General features: G+C 34.9%; 1 protein-coding gene across 10 annotated transcripts in view; it reads right to left on the bottom strand.

The window, feature by feature from the left end:
• Positions 1-354: 354 nt before the first annotated feature.
• DZIP3 (DAZ interacting zinc finger protein 3) overlaps positions 355-6,000 on the bottom strand; it is a 131,552-nt gene continuing 125,906 nt past the window's right edge. For 9 of the 10 annotated variants that reach the window (XM_042999049.1, XM_042999047.1, XM_042999046.1 and 6 more), the window contains one exon: positions 355-790. The gene's annotated coding sequence lies outside the window, so the exon portion shown is untranslated. The remainder of the gene's footprint in view (positions 791-6,000) is intronic. The other variant, XR_006222173.1, reaches the window with a different exon arrangement.

Raw genomic sequence — 6,000 nt, 5'->3', positions numbered from 1 at the left:
TAAAGAAATTTCTAATTTTATAAACATTAAATTCTAAATATATGAAAAATGTCACTCCTGCTTCTCTAAGGATTTTTTGTCTGGTATGTTGAGTTCTTTAAGTTGTTGTTATTTATTAATTCCAATCCCTACCATTAACTAACATGCAGTTATAACATTTTAAAATAATTATTTCTGAGGAAAAAATACTTTGAATTTATACTCTGTCAAATATAGACATTTGATAATGCCTTAGAAATGAAACACCAATTTTAGAAGGAGTAAATTTCATTACTTTTTCTAAATTAAAAGTAACAAAGAATTTTGGCAAGATGCATAAATGAAATTTATTAAATACAAAGAAAAATCCAAACCTTGCTTATATCGTATTTTAATCCATTTTAAATCAATTCCAGAAGGAAAAAGAAGGCTTGCTTATGTCCAAAAGATACTAAAATTGATGAATCACTGAATTCGACTCCTGAAACCAATATTGCACTATATGTTAACTAACTGGAATTTAAATAAGAATTTGAAAAGATACTAAAAAAGGGAAATGAGAAGATAAGAAACTTTATAAGACAAAGAGCAAACCCCATTATTATAAAACCATTAGACTGAATATATTTAGATCTGGGAAACATCAATTTCTTGCCAATAACCATTTACCTTAAGAAAATTGAAAAAATATTTTCCCCATGTCAAAGACTAAAATCGGAGGTCTAAGGATGATTCTCCAAGGCACAAGAAGTATAAATCTGGATTTATTGGTTTCATCCTTGTGTTTATACAGTAACAAAGATTCTTCTTCCTATGGAAAATGATAAAAATAACATTTGCATATAGATCAGGACTAGAAAAAATTAGTTCAATAACAGATTTACTAAAGCAAGGAATTGAAAGTGATCATTAACATTTTTATTACTGTTATGTTCACATACTGATATTTTACAGATTTAAAAGCATATACACATAAAAGTTAGAATAGAAAATATGCTAGGGGCTGGAACTATGGGTGGCATTTTTTCTCTTACATTTCTATAGTTTAATATTTATGATTCAGCATGCATTACTTTCTTAATAAAAAAATACTATTGGGGTGCTTGGGGTAGCTCAGTTGGTTAAGCTTCTGACTCTTGATTTAGGCTCTGGTCATGATCTCATGGTTTATGGGATCGAGCCCCACGTCGGACACTGTGCTGGCAGTGTGGAGCCTGCTTGGGATTTTCTCTCTCCTCTCTCTCTCTTCCCCTCCCCTGTTAGCATTCTCTTTCTCTCAAAAATAAATAAACATTTAAAAAATACTATTAAAAATTTTTTTAGTAAAATTCTGTGAAAGCTGTAATATGTTGGTGTTTAGCCTTACTCTCTGGTGGCCACCCCTTACCATCATAAATCAGCCTTTGATGAGGCTTAACCATTCAGAACACTAAGTTAGAACATCCTGTCTGCTTCCTATCTCAAAGGAAAAAATGGAGACACTTGCTAACCTAGACTAAACCAGGAATGATCTCATGACATAGACTGGGCAGCATTGATGCTGACAATTAATAAAGAGCAGTCAGGTTTGTAATTCCTTCAGTGGATTTTTGGCAGTTCTGTGGGATTTTATCTACTCAGGCCTGGTAGGGAAGAGAAGACTGGCAGATACCTACTTGTTAAGCAGTAATTGAAATTGAGGAGAAATCTGAGCAAACTGTTTGTCAAAATGTGGTTTTGAAAAAAAGTTTTAACTAAAGATGCAAAAACAGTGCATGCAACACACCAAAAAACACTTCCTGAAGTGTCAGGCCCTGGACAGTGTATGACATCTTTTTAATATAGTAGCACTTGTAGGTGCAGGAAACAAAACAAGCTATTAAAACACATAAAGGACAGAAAATGAGCCAAAATGATGAAATGGAAGGATTCTCCTCAAAAGAAATTCCAGGAAGAAGTGACAGCCAGAGGATTGCTCAAAACAGATATAAACAATATATCTGAGCAAGAATTTAGAACAGTAGTCCTAAGACTAATAGCTGGGCTTGAAAAAAGCATAGAATACAGCAGAGAATCTATTGCTGCAGAGGTCAAGGACCTAAGAAATAGTCATGATGTATTAAGAAATGATGTGAATGAGATGTAAAATAAACTAGATGCAGTGGCAGCAAAGATAGAGAAGCAGAGGTCAGAATAGGTGAAATAGAAAATAAAATTATGGAAAATGATGAAGCTCAGAAAAAGAGAGAAAGGAAATTACTAGACCATGAGGGGAGAATTAGAGACCTAAGTTATTCAATGAAATGAAATAATATCTATATTCTAGGATTCCAGAAGAAGAGAGAGAAAGCACTGCAGGTTTATTTGAAAAAACTATAGCTGAGAACGTCCCTAATCTGGGAAAGGACACAGACATCCAAGTCAAGAAAGTACAGAGAACTTCCTTCAAAATCAACATAAATAGGTAAACACCATGACATATCACAGTAAAACTGACAAAATACAAAGATAATGAGAGAATTCTGAAAGCAGCTAGGGGCAAACAGGCCTTAACCTACAAGGGTAGACACATAAGGGTAGCAACAGACCTGTCCACTGAAACTTGGCAGGCCAGAAGGGAGTAGCAGGAAATATTCAATATGCTGAATAGGAAATATATGCAGCTAAGAATCCTTTATCCAGCACAGCTGTCATTCAGAATAGAAGGAGAGATAAAGGCCTCCCAGACAAACAAAAGCTAAAGGAACTCATGACCACAGAACTAGTCTTATGGGAGATCCTAAGGGGGACTCTGTGAATAGAAAGCAGCAGACGACAAAGATCCAGAGATATCACCACAAGCACGGAACCGACAGATAACACAATGGCACTAAATCCATGTTTCAATAATCACTCTGAATATAAATGGATTAAATGCCCCAATCAAAAGACATAGGGTATCAGAATGGATTAAAAACAAAAACAAAAACAAGATCCATCTATATGCTACCTACAAGGGACTCATTTTAGACCTGAGGACACCTGCATATTGAAAGTGAGGAGATGGAGAATTATCTGTCATGCTACTGGATGTCAAAAGAAAGCTGAAGTAGCCATACTTATATCAGACAAACTAGATTTTAAAACAAAGATGGTAACAAGAGACAAAGAAGGGCATTATATCATAATTAAGGGGTCTATCCATCAAGAAGAGCTAACAATTATAAATGTTTATGCCCCCAATGTGAACACCCAAATATATAAACCAATCACAAACATAAATAAATGTATAGATAACAGTACTGTGATTGTAGGAGACTTTAATACTCCACTTACAACAATGAACAGATCATCTAGGCAGAAAATCAATAAGGAAACAATGGCTCTGAATGACATATTGGACCAGATGGACTTAACAGATATATTCAGAACTTTTCATACAAAAGCAGCAGAATACACATTCTTCTCAAGTGCACATGGAACATTCCCCAAAACAGATCACATGCTGGGTCACAAAACAGCCCTCAACAAATATAAAAGGATTGCGATCATACCATGCATATTTGAAACTTGAAAACAACGAAAAGAAAAAATTTGGAAAGTCTACAAATACATGGAGGTTAAAGAACATCTTAGTAAAGAATGAATGGGTCAACCAGGAAATTAAATAAGAAATTAAAAAAATATTTGGAAGCAATGAAAATGAAAACACAACAATCCAAACCCTTTGGGATGCAGCAAAGGCAGTCCTAAGAAGAAAATACATTGCAGTCCAGAACTATCTGAAGAAGCAAGAAACGTCCCAAATACAGAATCTATCCTCACATCTAAAGGAACTAGAAACACAGCATCAAAGAAAGCCCAAAGCCAGCAGAAGAAGAGAAACAAAGATTAGAGCAGAAATAAGCAATATAGAACCCCAAAACCCACAGTAGAATAGATCAATGAATCTAAAAGCTGGTATTTTGAAAGAATAAACAAAATTGATAAACCCCTTGCCAGACTTCTCAAAAAGAAAAGAGAGCCCAAATAGATAAAATCATGAATGAAAGAGGAGAGATCACAACCAACACCACAGAAACAAAAACAATTATTAGATAATACTATGAAAAATTATATGCCAACAACCTGGACAATCTGGAAGAAATGGACAAATTCCTAGACACTCACACACTACCAAAACTCAAAAGGGAAGAAATAGAAATTTTGAGGAGACCCAGAACCAGTGAAGAAAACGAATCCATTATCAAAAATCTCCCAACAAATAAGAGTCCTGGGTCAGATGGCTTCACAAGGGAATTCTATTAGACATTTAAAGCAGAGTGAACACCTATTCTTCTCAAGATAGTCCAGAAGACAAAAATGGAAGGAAAGCTTTCAGACTTATTCTATGAAGCAACATTACCTTGATTCCCAAACCAGACAAAGACCCCGCTAAAAAGGAGAATTACAGGCCAAATCCCTGATGAATATCGATGCAAAACTTCTCAATAAATACTAGCAAAACGAATTCAGCAGTATATTAAAAGAATTATTCACTATGATCAAGTAGGATTCATTCCTGGGATGCAGGGCTGATTCATTATTTGCAAATCAATGTGATACATCACATTAATAAAAGAAAGGATTAGTACCATATGATCCTGTCAATAGATGCAGAAAAAGCATTGGATAAAATACACCATCTTTTCTTGATAAAAACCTTTAAGAAAGTTGGGATAGAAGAACATATCTTATCATAAAAGCCATATATGAAAGGCCCATAGCTAATATCTTCCTCAATAGGGAAAAACTGAGAGCTTTTTCCCCTGAGACCAGGAACACAACAGGGATGTCCACTCTCACCACTGTTATTTAACATAGTGTTGGAAGTCCTAGCTTTAGCAATCAGACAAAAAATAAAATAAAAGGCATCCAAATGGGCAAAGAAGAAATCAAACTTTCACTTTTTGCAGATGACATGATACTCTGCATGAAAAACCTGAATGACTCCACCAAAAAACTGCTAGAACTGATAAATGAATTCAGCAAAGTCACAGGATATAAAATCAATGTAAAGAAATCATTGCATTTCTATACATTAATAATGAAACAACAGAAAGAGGTATCAAGCAATTGATCCCATTTACAATTGCACCAAGAACCATAAAATACCTAGGAATAAACCTAATCAAACAGGTAAAAGATATGTACACTTAAAACTATAGAAAGTTTATGAAAGAAATTGAAAAGACACAAAGAAATGGAAAAAATTCCATGCTCATGGATTGGAAGAATAAATATTGTTAAAATGTCAATACCACCCAACACAATCTACACATTCAATGCAATCCCAATCAAAATCGCACAAGCATTCTTCTTGAAGCCAGAAAAAACAATCCTAAGATTTGTATAGAACCACAAAATACCCCGAATAGCCAAAGTAATGTTGAAAAAGAAAACCAAAGCAGGAGACATCACAATCCCAGACTTAAGCCTGTACTACAAAGCTGTAATCATCAAGACAGTACGGTATTGGCACAAAAACAGATACATAGACAAATGGAATAGAATGGAGAACCCAGAAAGTGTCCCACAAATGTATGGCCAACTAATCTTGACAAAGCAGGAAAGAGTATCCAATGGAAAAAAAGACAGTCTCCATAGCAAATAGTGCTGGGAGAACTGGAGAGCAAGGTGCAGAAGAATGAACCTGGACCACTTTCTCACACCATACACAAAAATAAACTCAAAATGGATGAAAGACCTAAATGTGAGACAGGAAACCATCAAAATCCTAGAGCAGATAACAGGCAACAACCTCTCTGACCTTGGCCACTTCTTACTTGACATGTCTCTGAAGGCAAGGGAAATAAAAGCAAAAATGAACTATTGGGACCTCATCAAGATAAAAAGCTTTTGCACAGCAAAGGAAACAATCAATAAAACTAAAAGGCAACCAACAGAATGGGAGAAGACATTTTCAAATGACATATCAGATAAGGGGTAGTATTCAATATCTATAAAGAACTTACCAAACTCAACACCTGAAAAACATACAATCCAGTGAAGAAATGGGCAGAA

Source organism: Panthera tigris, chromosome C2 (assembly GCF_018350195.1).
Source record: "Panthera tigris isolate Pti1 chromosome C2, P.tigris_Pti1_mat1.1, whole genome shotgun sequence".
Taxonomy (NCBI): Eukaryota; Metazoa; Chordata; class Mammalia; order Carnivora; family Felidae; genus Panthera; species Panthera tigris.
This window is presented reverse-complemented; position numbering and strand designations above follow the sequence as displayed.